Source organism: Oxyura jamaicensis, chromosome 2 (assembly GCF_011077185.1).
Source record: "Oxyura jamaicensis isolate SHBP4307 breed ruddy duck chromosome 2, BPBGC_Ojam_1.0, whole genome shotgun sequence".
Taxonomy (NCBI): domain Eukaryota; kingdom Metazoa; phylum Chordata; class Aves; order Anseriformes; family Anatidae; genus Oxyura; species Oxyura jamaicensis.
This window is the reverse complement of record NC_048894.1, coordinates 60,011,767-60,029,902: the sequence shown is the minus strand read 5'-3', so window position 1 is coordinate 60,029,902 and position 18,136 is coordinate 60,011,767. Positions and strand designations below refer to the sequence as shown.

Sequence of the window (18,136 nt, the reverse complement as noted above, 5' to 3'; positions counted from 1 at the left end):
ACTCAGTCCCTTCCTTGCTACTCTATGAGGCTTCCTTCCCTGCGCCTAAGGCTGTTGTCCTGTCAGCTCTCTCTTCAAGCATGAATGTGCAGAAGACAAACACTAATAACAAATACTGTTAAAGGTCTGTAAATTGTTTTCCATCTGCTCTCAGGCCCCAAACTGTGGGAGTTATCAGGATACATGCAGGGAAGCTAATACAGATGCACGGTGCCAGAGAACAAACCAAACAATTCCTACTTTGAGCAGCCACTCTCTGTTTAAAAAGTATTTAAAGGGTAGCTGTTGTGCAGTCCATTGGAAGCATTCATAGCAGGGTCCGGGAAATGCAAATGAATTCCCATAAATGAAGATGGAAAAGGCATTATGATTAACGCATTATGGATGTCTTACATTTCTACCTATCCTCATACAAGTAACAGGAATGGGTAGTAGCTTTTGCTGAAGTGATTACATTGATTTGCTCTGTGCTGCACCCCCAGCTGCTCTCTGAACCACTCTAAGCTGTTCTGGTAAGAATTACCTGCTACTTTTGAAAAGGCATCTTGTGATAAACTGAAAGTTCACATAGGAAGTTGTGAGAAGGAGTACTTCCCAGTTGGTTTGCAACATTATAGTGTTTCTAAGGAGAAAAAAAAAATATATATATATATATGCATATATATATATACACACACACACACATATATATATTTATAAAATAAACAGTTCTGTGAATTCGAAAACCATACTGGAAAAGGTGGAATGGTAAATTAAGACATTAGTTGTGCATTTTCAATGTGCACAAAGGAATCTTCCCTTAAAGCCTTCACTAATCTGCAAGGAGACTAGGAGGAACGTGCACTTATGCAAAGTAAGTGCCTCTTTAAGCTCCTGCACAATGACACTGGGTAATTCTGTATGCTTCTGGGTTAGTGTTTACATGACTTGACTCTGCATTGTTTTCATGGGTAAGTGGAAATGAATAAGCATGCATAAATGTGTTTCTGAAGATACAATTCAAGCTTTTTGTGTTACCATTCAACTGTTTTTCTTTTTTAAACTGTCTCTGACTTTGTCATCTCCTCTTAGAAAATTCGTGCCCAACAAACAGCTTATTAAATCATTGATAAAATTCTGCTAAACTAACACTGGATAACACAGGATATCAGTCCCTGACAAGCAGATACACGTGCACACACACATGCACAAAAAGTTACATTTATCCAATTTTGTAAATGCTTTTGTGGGTTTTCTTTTGAAGTGGAGCTGTTGTTCAGGCCTAGTAGAATTATTGAAATTATTGAACTAGCTACTAAATAAATAATGAAACCCATGTCTACGAAATAAAACTTTGTGGTTTTTAAATCATTGCCATATTTCTTAAGCATATTTCTCTCCCCTTTTCCTCTCCCCTGAAAAGTTTTTCACCAGCTCTTCACTCACAGACAGTTAAGTAAAAAGTATTAAGTAAAAAAAATAATATATAAATAGAAGCTAGTTGCTAGTTTTGCATATCCTTCTTTCTTTGTGTTCCTTGATCCTTAATAACAGACTCTGATACTAGAATTTAAGCCATACATCTCCAAAAAACATACATACAGATCCATTCAGTTTCACTGAAGGAAGTAAGGAAGTAACATATCTGAACGCAGTAATAACTACATACTGATATTAGATACTACGGCAGGAGTTGAAGCAGGTTGCTCACTCATTTTGCAAATTGCAAATACGTTCTTTAAGTACTGGACATAATCGGCAGTATTACATTTCTACTATACTTTGTTTTCCTATAGGAAGACATGCCACATGTTTTAGAATATGGGAAAAAATGCTTTTCTGGAGGTGGCTAGCCTGTGTTGAGTTCATGTTCTGTGTGATGTAGCCCACAGGTTGCAAGTGTGTAATCCAACCCAGGAGTGACTTCAGGAAGGCTACCCTCTTAAATTATTCAGAGTATGTTATAATAAAGCCCATTAAAATTCAGTAAAAACAAGTGGCACTGGTTACAGCTGTAAAGAGTCAGTCTGTAGGAGATAAAGGCTTAAGAATAGCAGCTAGAACTGGTCAATCAAAACACAGCCGTTTCAAGTAGTACAGTTTAATACAGTTAGAACTATTTCTGAGTTTTTATTTATTTATTTTTTACTAGAGGGTCTTTTTTGTTTTTAACATGAATTAAAGGGGACGTGAATGCCCAGAGACTGTCTGTCTCAGGTTCACCCACTGTGAAGCTCAGGTACCAATACAAAATAATGAGATAATGAAATTTGTGGCATTTTGAACGTAGGTATCTCTCTAGTCAGCTGTAAGGAGGAAGGGGAAGGAGGTTATTACTGTTCTTTTTTTTTTTTTTTTTCCTTTAATTGAAAAGGACTGTGTGTAGAGGCAGAAGCAGCAAAGTCTAGCTATTTGTCAGTCTTCCAGAAAGACAATTTTGTTTAAGTACCTAGTGCATCATAAAAATAATAGAATGTATTAGTGGATCTGTTACATGCTGGGGACATGCTCAGTGGCCTTTCCTATTCATATGCTGTGATACTGGTTCTGAAATAACTCTCCAATCTTTCCAGTCCAACCTGCCTCTTCTTAAAGAAAATGGTCATGTAAGCGCAGGTAAGAGCCAAATCTGCTTGTTTATTGGGCGGTGACAATGGATTCAGAGAATATATTTATAAATGTGTCTTCCTGGTGGAAAATGCAGCTCCTGAAAGTAGCACTTCCAAAATAGTCAGTAGTCATTTAGGATTTTTGTAGGTCATTTTGTTGGACTGCTACCGTCCAAAGTGGGGACTTCTGTGATGCATGTTAGTGGCTGCCAATGGTGCATATTTTAGCCACACGAAGCATGGAGTTTTACAAGAATCCATGCCAGTTTACTCCACTTTGTTTTTCTTTAATGTAATTTTAGTTATGAACTGTAGATAAAGCAGAGATCAAAAAGCAATGCCAAAATACTTCAATCTTTATAACAATACCATGCTATATTTCTTAAAAAAATAAAGTCAAATCTTCAGCAATAAAATCAAACTTAATAACATGAAGTGATAAAAAGCTTACCTCTCAACTTGCTTAGTTCATGAGAATTCCTATTCCATGCCATGTGATTGGGTTACGTGGCCTGTAAGGTGACAGGGAGTGGTTTTGCTGTAAGGATATGATGAACTGTCAAGGGAAGTTAAGGGAGGCTTGCCCAGGAAGGTGGCAATAAGTAGTAACTCTGAGAGAAGTGCTGTGATCATCCTACCAGGCCTTGGTGTGTGGAGGGAGCCAGTGATCTTGGCACTAAGCGGTGCCTTCACATGCTAGGATGAGAGTGCAAGAGGTGCAAGGGAGCTGAATGAAATGCACACAAGGATTTGGTGGGTCTAGAGGCTGTGTCTACAACAGCTATACAACTGAAGAAGTACTTGCAACCTTAGAAGTCACCCTGTTTTGGGGTGTGATCCTTCTCACCTTTTGCATCAGTATGAGCTGGGGACGATTGCAATGCACACGTGTGAGGTGACAGTCCTCTTTCCTGGTCTTTCATCTACCTATACAGGATAGCATTAGCTCTTATTGCTAGAAGGAGTATTTATTTATATTAATTTAGTAAAGATTGCAAGCATCTGGCCTATATTATACAAGAGCTAATTTCTGCCTAACCTCATTAAGGCCATTTACACCCAAACTCAGTGTGTGCAAAATGCTTTCTTGGCAGGATGGGAATGTGTTAGGACTACTTAACACAGATCTACCTGTGGTGCAATGCGGGAAAGGCTTTTCTACTTTGGGATTATGTTTTTTATCTCAAATACAGCACAGCAATATAAAACCCATAAAACCATTTATTTTTTATAATCATGTATTGCTGTAAGTCACAGTTTTAGCTGACATTCCCCACTCTTTATTGACCTGTTTTGAGAGATTTTGTAAACTAGCTAATAAACCTTTGCTCTTGTTACAGTTAAGTTTAATACAGTATGTTGCATTCACAGCTGAAATAGAAACTATAGTTTAGATCATTAAAATTGCTCTAAGTATCTTAACAATAAACACTTTGGTATTTGTGAACAAATACACTTCTACATTGTATCTTACTCAGTGCAAAACATTTTCCCTGATTCATCTTCAGTGTCCCCTTTTAATGCATACATTTTTGTGAGTTTGGATTTAGCTTGTTTGCCTCAGGCAGTGCCAGTTGCACTTTCCTGTAACTAAGTGTTAAAGACCTTACATTGCTGCAGTAGCTTGGTCTTTGGGAGAGGTGTTGGAGTCTATGGTAGTGGAGGCTGCTCAGGGAAGTTCTGAGTGCAGTAGATGCAGTTACCCTGCTTGTTCTCTTTGGAGAGTAAGCTGGCAATTTGATCCCTAGGTGTTGGACTTTGTGGGCTTTATAAGCCTCTGTTAGCCCATGCAATGGTGATGACTTGTCCAGTGTAGGTATCAGTGAGAGGTTCTCTCTACCACTTTGTTGGGTGTCTGCTGAATGCGAAGAGACTCTGCTATGGATGAATGGTCTTGCACTTGGAACCATGTTGCTGAAAGAAATATATGCGTAAAGGAGTATTTGCCTGTGATGACTAGGGTGGTAAAAAGATGGGTGCTATTTTCACAAGCTGTGTGGCCCAGATTTGGAAGCACATTGTGAACTTCTCCATACCTGTGAATTCTATGAAGTTTGAGGTGTGGAGGGGCTCCTCTAAGCTTCCCCTACCCCCCAGCCTTAAACAGTGAGGAAAGCTTTCTTCTCAGATCTTCCTTCCTCAGCCTTAAGAGCCTGTGAAGACTGATTGGCACTGTCTGTTAGGACAAATAGATCTTACAAGTGTAAGGCACTTAACAGGCAATTAACAGGCTTTTATCCTGGCAAAAATATCGTGTTTATTTCTCAAAATAAAGAACAAACTCTGGTTGCCATGGATAAGGAAACACTTTCATTTCCAAAATGTAGTGGTAATGTTCATACTCTCTGAGTTCTCCTGGTGTTTGGAGTTTTTGCAGAAGGCCCTTCAAGTTTATCTCAGAAGAAGATCTTCAATGTATAACTTTCAAATGCATGACCAGCTGGTGGTGGTTATTGTGGAGCACCATGCTGCTATTTCTGATTATTTCTTCTTCTCTGTATTAAGGCTAAGTCTTCCTTTACAGTTATTGTCCATTTAACTAAAGTAGTTGGGAAAACATGTTCCATTTGTAGTGTGTACAGTTTGATACTGCTCTGGTGATAACTGACTATGGTGAGTTAGTAGTGACTGTCAAAGGAATGAATTTTATGCCTGAGAAATATTAATGTGAGGTGCTCATGCATAAAAAAGAAGTTAGTTGGAATTTACATAACACTTCCTGCACCTGCTTGAATGAACTGTTAGATTATTGTATGAGGCTGCCTCAGTTCAAATGCTTCAGCTTCTGCCATTCTCAATGGATTAGTAAAAATAATTGTGTAGTTTGACAGAGGAATTTATATTGTGTTTGAGAGTCCTTGAGCAAACACTAGAGAGTGAAAAATACATTATAGACTTGGTGAGCCATGCTGTGGGAAATGTAAACTAAAGCAGTGATACATCTTTAGGAGTTGTTTCCCTTTTATTACTTGTGAAACACTTCTCATTTTAATCAATTGTGAATAAATAAGATCTGTGGTATATAGTGATGAGTGAAATTTATTAAACCATAACTATCATGCAATGTTTACAGAAGAAGAAATAAAATCATTAGATTTCCCAAGGATAAAGTTAAATTTGATCTTAGAGGACATGCCAAAATCTATCCTCAAACTAAAATAGTTATGTTTTAAAGAAGAGTATATGGTTTTCCTTGTACATATGTTTACATAACTGTGATAAGGAGTAAAGTTGTTTTTATTTATTACGATGGAGATAGTTAAGCGTTCTAATCTCTGTAACTACTTACCTCTTTTGGCTTGTTCCTCCTGATCAAGAATGCAGTAGTTAGTGATATGGTAGATGTTGACTGTAAGATTCCCACAGCTGCACTAACTGCAACAGGATTTGAAACAGAGTTATTATAACCTGTACACCCAAGGGTCATATGGAAGAAAGAACAAAATGAGATGGTAAGGGTAAAGCACTTAGTGTTCTCTAGGTTTCCCATGTAGAAAGAGGAAAAAAAAATAAAAAAATGTTACACAGCTCAGAGGTCAAATCCAAGTACTCTGAAGACTGTAACAGGGAAAAGAGACTAGAGACTAGTGGTTGAAAGTGCAGTCATAAATTTACTAGCTGTATTTATACTATGAAATGTGGGATTTATAATGATCTTATATTTTATACTACATTGTTTTAAAACAGTTGGTTTATTCTTCTTAAATTTTATTTGAATTTGCTTTGTTCTACATTCATTCCAAGTCACTCTGAACTTTCCCCAGTATTTCACATTTTAATAATGTGATCCTTTTCACTTCTCTAGCACATTTTATTTCTAAATTCTGAAGCTCCCTTAAAAATATGAAATTAAGCTTCAGATCATTGAGTATCATTTTCCTTTATAGAGAGTTAGGCTCTTAAAACCAAGAAAATTAGGAAAAGTTTCCACATGTTGTTTTTCCATTTTCATTTAACATCAGATTTAAATACTCTTTTATTATCTGTATCATACTTAAATAATTCCCTTGGTATTAAATCATAGCTATCTGATTAAACTAGAGTTAAACGACTTTGGGAAATATTGGGAAATACTGCAAGCATTTTGGAGAGCAGGCAGGACTTGAGAAGTAGTCACTAGGAGTTGTCTGCTCTGACCCACTATAGTATGATTGCTTGTTTCTCTATGCAGTTAATTAGGTTGGTTCTTTTTGTCACATACTAGGCAGTATTTGTGGGTTGATCAGACATTTTTTTAATTCTGATTCTTGCAGCTAGGATCACATGAGCTCATCATTTAAAGGCAATTCTATAGCATTAAAGTAATTGATATTTTTACTTACTGTGGTATTAATGTGATTGGACCTATATTTCTGATAAGATATCAGATTGCAATTTTGAGGCCAAAGTACTGTTTTAGTATGGTTGAAATCTGGCTCAAAGCCTTAAAAAATAATCAGATTCTTTAGGAGGCAAGATGCCTCACTAAGCAAATATGGCAAGAGCATCAGGACAGTCTCTTGAAGCAGTAGTGACTGGAGTTTGAAATTTGTGTTTGTGAACTCCTGAAAGTCACCTAGTATTCAAGTCAGCAAGAAGGGGGAGAACTGTATAAAGAGCCAGCTCATTCCGCAGTACCAGTCCTACTGAAATGACAGGCTTGGCTCAGCTGCAGGACTGAGAAGAGGTTTTGTGTAAATGTGTGCGATACTTCTGACATGCCTGAGGAAGATCCTTTGCACCTACTTTTGCTGCTGGTCTGGGGAACTTCTTCAGTTCTCAGCCATAAAGACTGAATGCAGTGAGTGGTCAGACCAGCACAAAACTCATGGAGTGTAACACACAAACTGTGGTAAAAATCCTTCAAGTACATCTGCACTATTCCGAGCTTCTTACGTGGCAGTGCCAGTGGTGGGGAGGTGGTGGGTTTCTTGACTATTTTGTTTTCTAGAGTAGAGGGAGATTGTGGTGGTATTGTAATTCTTGGTTCCAGCCAAATTCAGCGCTATCATCTACCATGTGTCTGGAAATCTTCTGGTAGAGAGAGACAGGCTCTCTCTTACTTTGGCCCTAGATCTTGCTCCTGTGTGAGGCAGTAGCTTCTGGCAGAGTTTTAAAGACTCCCAGTTTATGGAGTGCAAGTCACTGCACTGGATGCTGGGACCAGAATTCATGCCAGGCTTCTCTGATACCTGTAGGTATTCAGCTACATGCTGCCCAGGCCAAGACCCAACACCATAAGCTACAGACCTGTGGTCACTGCCTCAGCTTAAGAAAACCCACTGAATTTAGCCTTCAGTGGATCTTCAAAAACGCTCATGCTGCAAAATGTTCATGGTTAATGTTTTAATAAATTTTTTCATGATTTAAGATTAAAGGTTTGGCAGTTTGTAAATTATTAGCTTATGTTGCTTTCTAAAACAGCAGATGGTTTAATAAAAGTCTACTCTCTAGCTGTTTTCACAACATCTGAAATTTACCTTCTCATGAGAGCAGTGTTACAAGTACAGTGAAAGAGAGACAGTGAGATACTATAGCAGTTTCATGGCTATGTAAACAAACCTCCTTTGTCAGAATTCAGTCATCTTTAACAGCTGGGAGGTGATGGTTCTGGTGATGGTGATCACCTTCCAGATGATAGTACCTATTATCCATCTCACAGTAATTTAAAGAAGAGCCACAGCTCATCCATCTTTTTCAAGGAGTTACAATGAATATTTGACTGTGAGAATTTAGCATTTACCCTTCATGGGTCAGTGGATGGGTTAGATTTAAAGCATCGTTAGGGAGAGATTATTCTAATAAAGCTCCCTTACACACAACATATACTGTACTAGTATTTCATGTTTCTTTTAAATACATAAATAATAATAAAAAAGAAACACATCTGAGTAGCAGGCTGCAATTCTTAATAGTCATGTATTTCAGACAGAACATCCCCACAGTTAGAGGATGATTTGGACTTTTGTAGGGAGTATATTAATTGAATTATTTCATTTAAACACTTTTGGGGGGAGGTAGATATCCATAACAAATTAACAGAAAGATACTTTGTTTCTTGTTTTGAGCCAGTGTTATAGAATATCCTGAGTTGGAAGGGACCCTTAAGGATCATCAAGTCCAACTCTTGACACCGCACAGGTCTACCCAAAAGTTCAGACCATGTGACTAAGTGCACAGTCCAATCTCTTCTTAAATTCAGACAGGCTCGGTGCAGTGACAACTTCCCTGGGGAGCCTGTTCCAGTGTGCAACCACCCTCTCTGTGAAGAACCCCCTCCTGATGTCAAGCCTAAATTTCCCCTGCCTCAGCTTAACCCCGTTCCCGCGGGTCCTGTCACTGGTGTTAACGGAGAAAAGGTCTCCTGTCTCTCGACACCCCCTTACGAGGAAGTTGTAGACTGTGATGAGGTCTCCTCTCAGCCTCCTTTTCTCCAGGCTGAACAGGCCCAGTGACCTCAGCCGTTCTTCGTACGTCTTCCCCTCCAGGCCTATCACCATCTTCGTAGCCCTCCTCTGGACACTCTCCAACAGTTTCATGTCCTTTTTATACTGTGGTGCCCAGAACTGCACACAGTACTCGAGGTGAGGTCGCACCAGCGCAGAGTAGAACGGGACAATCACCTCCCTTGACCTACTAGCGATGCCGTGCTTGATGCACCCCAGGACACGGTTGGCCCTCCTGGCTGCCAGGGCACACTGCTGGCTCATATTCAACTTGCTGTCTACCACGACCCCCAGATCCCTCTCTTCTAGGCTGCTCTCCAGCGTCTCATCACCCAGTCTGTACGTGCAGCCAGGGTTTCCCTGTCCCAGGTGCAGGACCCGGCACTTGCTCTTATTGAACTTCATACGGTTGGTGATCGCCCAGCTCTCCAACCTATCCAGATCCCTCTGCAAGGCCTTTCCACCCTCATTCGAGTCCACGACTCCTCCAAGTTTGGTGTCATCAGCAAACTTGCTCAAAATACCTTCTATTCCTACATCTAGATCGTTTATAAAAATATTGAAAAGTACCGGCCCTAATATGGAGCCTTGAGGGACCCCACTGGTGACCGCCCGCCAGCCTGACGCAGCCCCATTTACCATAACCCTTTGGGCCCTGCCCGTTAACCAATTGCTCACCCATTGTATGATGTTTTTATTTAGCTGTATGGTGGACATTTTGTCCAGTAGGATCCTATGGGAGACCGTGTCAAAAGCCTTGCTGAAGTCCAAAAAAATCACATCAGCTGGTTTCCCTTGGTCCACCATACGGGTGATCTTATCATAAAAGGAAATCAAGTTAGTTAGGCAGGACCCACAAACCCACAAAACCACAAACCCTTCACAAACCCATGCTGGCTGGGACCAATGACTGCTTTGTCCCCCAGGTGCACCTCAATAAGTTCGAGAACCATCTTCTCCATGATTTTACCAGGCACTGACGTGAGACTGACAGGCCTGTAATTGCAAGGGTTTTCTTTCTGACCCTTCTTGAAAATCGGCACAACATTTGCCAGCTTCCAGTCTACCGGGACCTCTCCAAATTCCCAGGATCATTGAAAAATAATTGAGAGAGGTTCCGCGATGACGTCCGCCAGCTCTTTCAGCACTCGGGGATGAATCCCATCCGGACCCATGGACTTGTAGGGATCGAGGTGGAGTAGCAAATCCCGCACACGTTCAGGGTCGGTTGGGAGTTTGTCATCCCCACCGTCCCGGTCCTCCAGCTCGGGGCACCCTGGGTCCCGAAGCCCATCATCGGCAATGAAGACAGAGGCAAAGAAGGCGTTAAGCATCTCTGCTTTGCCTATGTCATTGTCTGTGAGGAGACCTTCCCTATCAAGGAGCGGCCCTATGTATTCTTTAGTTCTCCTTTTTCCATTCACATATCTAAAAAAACCCTTTTTGTTTTCTCTCACAGACACAGCCAGCTTCAACTCTAGCTGTGCTTTGGCCACACGAACTTTCTCCCTACAAACACGAACAGCATCCCTGTATTCTTTCCATGACACCTGGCCCTCCTTCCAGTAACAAAACACTCTCTGTTTCCGCCTAATCTCCATTAGAATGTCCCTGGTCAGCCACGCCGGCCTCCTGCCCCGCCTGCCTGACTTGCGATATTTAGGAATTGCCTGATCTTGTGCTTCTAGGAGGCATCGCTTAAAGAATGACCAGCTCTGGTGGACATCGAGGCCTTCAAGAGCAGTTTCCCAGGGGACCTTGCTGACTAGTTCCCTGAGCAGCCTGAAGTCCGCTTTCCCCATATCTAGGGATGAGGTTTTGGTGGCACTTTTCCTTCTGTCACCGTAAATTTTGAACTCAACCACTTCATGGTCGCTATGACCAAGGCGGCCACCAATCACCACATCTCCCACCAGACCCTCTCTGTTTTCTAGCAACAGGTCTAAGAGGGCACCTTTCCTAGTTGGCTCCGTTAGCACCTGCACCAAGAAGTTATCATCTAGGTGCTTCATGAACCTCCTGGACTTGCTCGTGTCAGCCGTGTGGCACTTCCAGTTAACGTCTGGCAAGTTGAAGTCCCCCATAAGGACAAGGGGAGTTAATCTCGAGGCCTCTCTTAGTTCTGTAAAGAATAATTTATCGGCGCTATCGTCCTGGCCAGGCGGTCTGTAATAGACTCCCACAACGACATCCCCTTTATTCGTTCGTCCCTTGATCCTTACCCAGAGGCTCTCAACTTTGCCATTGCCGACCTGAAGTTCCACACAGTCCAGCCCCTGCTTCACATACATCGCCACCCCACCACCTCGCCTACCCTGCCTGTCCCTCCTGAAGAGCCTGTAACCATCTATCGCAACACCCCAGTCACAGGACTCATCCCACCAGGTTTCGCTTATGCCGATGATGTCGTAGTTGCGGGACTGGGCCAGGACTTCTAGCTCATCCATTTTATTCCTCATGCTGCGTGCGTTCGTGTAGAAGCACTTCAGGTGCGTCTCCTTACACTCAGCACCTTGTGGATCTGACCGAAGGACCTCACTGGCACATAGCCCCTCTGATTCTAGCGTACCATCCCTTAGGTCTTCACCGGCGTGCCTGGTTTTATCCCCTTCCCCCTTCGACTCTAGTTTAAAGCCCTATCTATCAGCCCTGCCAACTCCTGACCAAAGATCCTTACCCCTCTCCGAGAGAGGCGCATCCCATCCGGTGCCATCAGGCCCGGTGTAGCATAGACCTTCCCGTGATCAAAGAACCCAAAATTCTGCCGGTCACACCAGTCTCGAAGCCACGAGTTTATGTGAACAGCACGCCTTTCAGCTTCGATCCCCCCTATCGGAAGGACAGAGGCAAACACCACCTGTGCCCCTGATCCTCTAAGTAGTCACCCCAAATCCCTAAAGTCTCTTTTGATCGCCTTCGGACTTCTCGTTGCTACTTCATCGCTACCAGCCTGAAAGACCAGTAGCGGGTAGTAGTCAGTGGGCCGTACCAGGCGCTTGACTTTTGTGGCAAAGTCTCTCACCCGAGCCCCAGGGAGGCAACAGACTTCTCTGCGGGTTGGGTCCGGTCGGCATATCGGTCCCTCTGTCCCTTTCAGAAGGGAGCCCCCCATAACAATAGCCCTGTGTTCTAGGTGCACACATCTTAAAGGAAACTGTTTTTATATAATTTTTGTTGTTGCCTCCTCATTTAATCCCAATTTCTATAAATTCATAATTTGTGTATATAATGGTTTACTCAAAAAATTTGCAAGCCATGCAAATGGCTCTTAATGGATCAAATTAAATTAAGATCAAATGAATCTTTTCTTATGAAAATACTGCACTTATATTTTACAGGCATAGATTTTTTTACTACAAAGTAACAAATGTCATATATTTTTATGTAGGCTGCACACTTGTCTTGCCTGATTTGCATCCACAACACTTGCTATGCTCAGTAGCTCACAATAATTTTAGAAGGCAGTTCAGGACAGGGACTGAAGAACATCACACTGAGTTAATCTGGAAAGGGATTTGGGCTGACAGTGTAAAAGGGGGGGGGGGGGTGGTTGGGGGGATGACCTTTGCATATCCCATTTCCTTGCTCTGTCATTAGAGAGAGAAGTTATCTGTTCCTCCCTTTGTTAAGTAACTAATGGAAATGCTACCTGTTAAGCATGTAAAATGGTGTAAGAGTGTAAAGAAAGGCAGGCCTTTGCTTTTGCATTTGAAAATACTGCGGTAAACACTGAGCAAGAGCTGAGGATATTTTTCTTGCCTGTAAACAACTATTACAGTTGCCATATCTTTAGGAGGATTTGGCCTCCTACTGATGTTTTTCTATTAGCGAATACCAGGTCTGGGCATCTATAAAACAATAAGTGAAAGATTCAAACCTCGTATAGCCATAAAGAAAAACTCTAATCTGAACAGTGTAAAGTGATGCACTGACATCTACCTGAGGTCTGTGAATCTGCTCAAGTCTCTGCTAACGGATGTGGGAATTGTCTCACGTTGAGATGACTCTTTGAGTCTTTATGATGATACTAGAAATTATGTTTTTTCTATTACAAATTGATTCAACAGAAGCAGCAAGAAATTTTTGTTTTGTTTTCCCAAATACTCTCAAGTCACTTTCTTGCTCACCAAATGTGTTCCTCTCATTCTATGTCGTGCAGTTAAAACCTCAACCTTGTTCTCTCAAAACTTGTGACGCTGATCAATGTCTGACTAAAATAAAAATATAAATAAATAAAGAATAGTATGCCACTATAAAATTTGGTGGAAGGTTAAAAATTAATTAAATGAGGAAAAAATATATCTCTTCATACTTCATTCAGTTATTTTAAAAATATAGTTGAACTGCTTGGATGTTTCTCGCACTTCCTGGGAGTACAGCAGAGTTCAACCTCCTGCTGCAGAACTTGGGCCAGGAGAGCTCAATCAGGGAGCAAGGCAGGTTACCTAAGGTAAAATTGGAAGCTCTTTATCTAGGAAAGATAGAAACTAGGATTTACCATGCATCTTCTAATTCTTAATATGTAGGATGACATTATTTCACTTGAACTCAAAGGAAAGTTTCAGAGGCAGTGAGTAGCAGTAGGCTAGACAGAAATTAGTATAAAAAGGGTTTTTGGCAGAGGAACTGAATGAATGAGCTCCCAGATTTGGGAATTTGCTTCAGTGAACAGAATTAGAGCATAAAAATATGCCAGGCAGTTTATGACAAGTAACAGAGAAAAGATGGTGCTTTAAAGAAGGTCTTCCCAAAGGACTCAAGAATTCAGGGTTCAAGTCACAGTTTCTTCGTAGTTTGCATGCTTCTTATGACTCCAGTGGGTGCAGTCCAGATTTTACAGGTAAGTCAAGATCTATGCTATTTTTTTCAGGAGTGATTTAGGGTCATAATTATTTAAACATGGGAGCTAGGTATTTAAATACCTTTAAAAATCTGTTCTGTAAGGTATTAAGAGGTTAACTTCCATTGATTTTTTTCCACTGAGTTTTAGTACCATATGTGTATGGAATGATGGACCCTCAAAATAGCTGAGGAGGATCAAATAAAAGAATAAAGTTAAAGGACATGAATTTAAGGCAGTTTCGTATATCTGTGGACTTTCTCCTAAGAGTTTCCAAGCACTTTAGCTTAATGATAGAGTCTAAGCACTTCAGAAGTACTTGCTCTACCTAGGTTTCCTGCCTATAAAGTAGGGATAATAGTTTCTCCCTGTCTCACAGTGATAAAAACATTAAAAGATTGTGAGATTTCCCAGTACTACATTAATGGGGGCTATATAAACACCTTAGATAGCGAAAAGGTAAGTTGAGCTGGCAAAGCAGAGGTCATGAGCATCTAGAGATGAGATGTAGAAAGGGGCAAAGTTGTGCAAGGCCTGGAAGGCCTGGTAATAACTTTATATACTGTATTACATCTAGGAGGGAGAATTTCAGTTTTCACTGACCTTTATTCTGAGCTTTTTTCTCCTCTATTTTATTTACAGTTACATGTACTGACGTTTGTACAATTTCACATTTGTCAGAGAGAAATCCTGCAATTTTCTCTTTCAGATTTTGTTTAAAATTGTGTTTGTGAATCACCCTTTGTGATTACCATTCTATTAACTATTATGGCAGATAATTAAAGCTTGTAGCAAGGGTACAAGTCTCACTCTCGTAATAATAATGAGTCTACAGATATACATGTGTTTGATCTGAGAAGAAAATTTAACGTGGAATGGTTCTGAAACTTTTTCTAAGTTGTAAGTAACTAGAAGAATCTCATATAGCAAGGGTTGCCAAATATTTTCCACTGTAAGAACATGTTTTCAAAATTTTATGATTTTATTAAGCTCCAGTTTTAGTCTTTAAATTCCAAACTAAAATTTCCCATGTCATGTGATTGCCTGAGGGTAACTTGAGCCTGTAAGGATTTGACCATTCCCTGAACTAACAGTGGGGAAATACGTATTGCCCAGTATTGCTGATTTATTTTAGCTGGTCTCTCTCATATCAGAACACAAAGATTTGTTAGGCTAGTGTCCTATAAGTGGCTCTTTTAGAATCTGCCCAACTTTGGCTCTATTTAGAAATCTTTTTCACACTCCGTTGTGTTAGTAGTTGGCAGCGAAACTACTGGCAGAGTCTAGCTTGCATCCAACAGTGTGGTTCAGCTCAGGTGTAGAGACTGAGCAGGATTTCCCCTGTTGCTTTTCCATAATTTTGTGGCCACTGTGGCCTCAAACACCGAGTCCAGAGAGGGGGGTTGGTGAGGGTTAGCCTGGGTGTGAGAGAAAAACAGTGCTAGCAGGTACAAACTGGACAGGCCAGTAGCAACTGAAGAAAATTACTTCTTCCTTTAGGCCAGAAATGACTCTGTTGGGTAAGAAATTTCAGATTTCAAAATCCCCTAGAAAAATACATCTTGGCCACATGGTACTCACTGGGCTGAGAGGAGCCCACCGCCTACTCATCTGAGCTGTGCAGGGAATCAAGAAATCCAGGTCCCACTGAGGGGCACTGTTTGGAGCTGGTGCTGTGCCATACGGTCTCATCTCTGCTGCCTCAGATTGCTTTTTTGTGTCAGGGTGTTAAGATCGCACTGCTGATTGCTTTCAGGTTATAAGGTGACAACCCTCTGGCCCAGGTAAACTTAGTGTGTTTCCCAGTTTTTAGATGCTTGATGACAATCTGATTTTTCTTTTGGCCGAGTGACCTGAGCAAGATGTGGCTCTTGCCTTAGCTTGAGCACGTGAAGTACTAAGCATATTTTCATGAAATGTATGAAGGAGGAAAATCTCCTTAGCCCCAGGATTGTCTGCAAATTTCATCTCCTACAGTCAGTGGCCATCCTTAGGAAAGCTTATACTTTAGGTAAACAGATGGCCTGATCCTGTTCATGCTGGAATAGTGAGATTTTCCATTATAGCAACAGATCAGGGGTCAGACCTAGAAGCTTCTGAACCAAGAGTCTGGAGAAAATTATCTTTCAGACCCTTTCATAATTTTAAAAGTGCTCACTGAGTGATTCTCTTCTTGCTTGCCTCATTTTGACACCGAGTTATCTGGCTAAAAAACAATCTTGCAAAAGACCTTTTCGAAGCTGATCCTGCCAGAGGGTGACTGCTTCTTTAGCAGTGCAGAGCCCTCTCACCACAAGGGAGAAGGGTTGTGTATTGAAGATATTTGCCTCTCAGCACCTTGCAGTATTTCACCTAATATGCCTGATCTTGCAAGTATGTCAGATCTGTAACTGTCATATGACAGGGTGGCAGGATTAGCCCCACCAATTGCCCTTCAAAAACAGTTCTCTAATAATGAGAAAAATAGTGCACATATGTGTAGGTGTGTATCTATAACTGCATACAAACACACACGTACGTATGTTTAGGCTTACTGACAACTGACTGTCTTCTGCTTAGCATAGAACTTTTAAAGAATATATAGGGACTATCAATATGTATACACACATGCACACAAATATTTCTGTCATCTAAAAAGCAAGAGTTGTTCTTATTATGGAGCAACTTATAAATGTGTGGATAGCATATGTGTTAGTGTATTAGTTCCTGTATTTCAGAAGAGAACAGCCCACAGACATGCAATCCAAAGTTGCTTGGTTTTAAGCTGAAATTAGATTCATTGCTTTGATTATTCCATTGTGGGCCCCAAGTTATGTTTTAGTGTCCTTCACCCTTTTCTCCTTTATTATTTATAACCCACACTCTTTGAGCAATGACCAGGACTAATCTGTAACCTTATGTCCTTCTGCCTGATTCGTTCTCTTTTGAAACACAAAGATTGAAGCAAATATTCTCAGACTGTCTGTTAAAATATAGATAGATAGATATTTCTCCCATATGTGTCATACTGAAATAAGACTTAATGGAGGTTTTGCTTTTCTAATTCAGTCTCAGTGGACCTACTTCAAAGGAAAAAAGCAAAGGACTGGGAAGTATATGTCTGATATTCATTGTATAATAATGTATCTACCACTCATGCATCCATGTAGGTATTTCACAGGCATTCACCAAATGACTTGTGTGGCCATCTTGTTAGATTAATGCATCTATGTTTTGTGTTTGTTCCCACCCCCCCAATGTTTTTTGTTTGCCCTGCAATGTTAGCTGCACCTAAATAAATAAATTAAATAGCAATTCATTTGTGCTCACTCTGCATCACAAAGAAGTGGGGCATAAAACAGCATTAGCGGTGAATCCCCCGAGGACCAAAGAACCTCACGGGGGCTGGTCCTCTGAATGGTCTCTGTCACTCCCTAGCAGCTAATGACTGAAACAGGATCCATTGCCACTGGGAGCTTTTAATTTCCTTACATTGTACAGATTGCTCTGATCCAACGCAAAGTGACAGCTACCATTTCACTACAGCTCATTAACAGCTTTTGCAAAAGCCAGCATGCACCATGTCTTCATGGATGCCATATTCCTGTGGTCTGTGTTCATGCAAGTTAGAATTCAACCTTCAGAGAAGTTATAAAATAACATAGTTCCAGGCACAACTAATGCAGTGTCTTGATACCTGCGTAAAACAAGCAGATTTTAAACTTAGTATTTAAACTTATTTAAACTTACTATTTAAACGCATTTGGAGGCAGAACGTGTCCATACTTCAGAGCTTGGGAAAACTCAAGGATTTATTTGTTTGGTGAAAGACCAGTATTGGTCTTTCATGACCAATTGATCTTTATAACCATGTATTGGAGGGGAGGGAGAATAAAATAAAGAAAGCTTTCCAGAAAATTTAGAAAATATCAAGATAGTTGAAGGGGAAGAGAATTCAAGAAAATAAGTGGAAAATTAAGGGAGAGTTTTCAACATCTCTAAGGCACATGGAAGCTAATAGGACATATGTCTGTCAAGCACAGATAACAAAAACTAGAATAACTTCTGTGTTGGGTTGGTTTTGTGTTTGTATATTTTTGTAAGTACTGGGAAACTGCCGCCAGATCTGATCTCTTCACAATCAGGGGAAATGTGTTGGTTTAATTTATACAAGAGTGTTTATTTTTCCAGCATGCATATATATAGGGAAAATTGTACTAGCTGAGTTAGCAGTTCTGGCCCCTCCCTCCCTCCCTCCCTCCCTCCCTCCCTCCCTCCCTCCCTCCCTCCCTTCCTTCCTTCCT

At 40.8% G+C, this 18,136-nt stretch overlaps 1 protein-coding gene and 1 long non-coding RNA gene across 3 annotated transcripts in view; one reads left to right on the top strand and one right to left on the bottom strand.

The window, feature by feature from the left end:
• Window positions 1–18,136, top strand: part of POU6F2 (POU class 6 homeobox 2) — a 311,497-nt gene that overhangs the window by 56,483 nt on the left and 236,878 nt on the right. The window lies entirely within an intron of this gene.
• On the bottom strand, window positions 2,621–3,514 carry LOC118162916. The gene is made up of 3 exons (XR_004748714.1): window positions 3,436–3,514; window positions 3,040–3,126; window positions 2,621–2,897 (listed from the first exon to the last, which is right to left on the bottom strand). It is a non-coding gene; the product is annotated as an uncharacterized LOC118162916 (long non-coding RNA).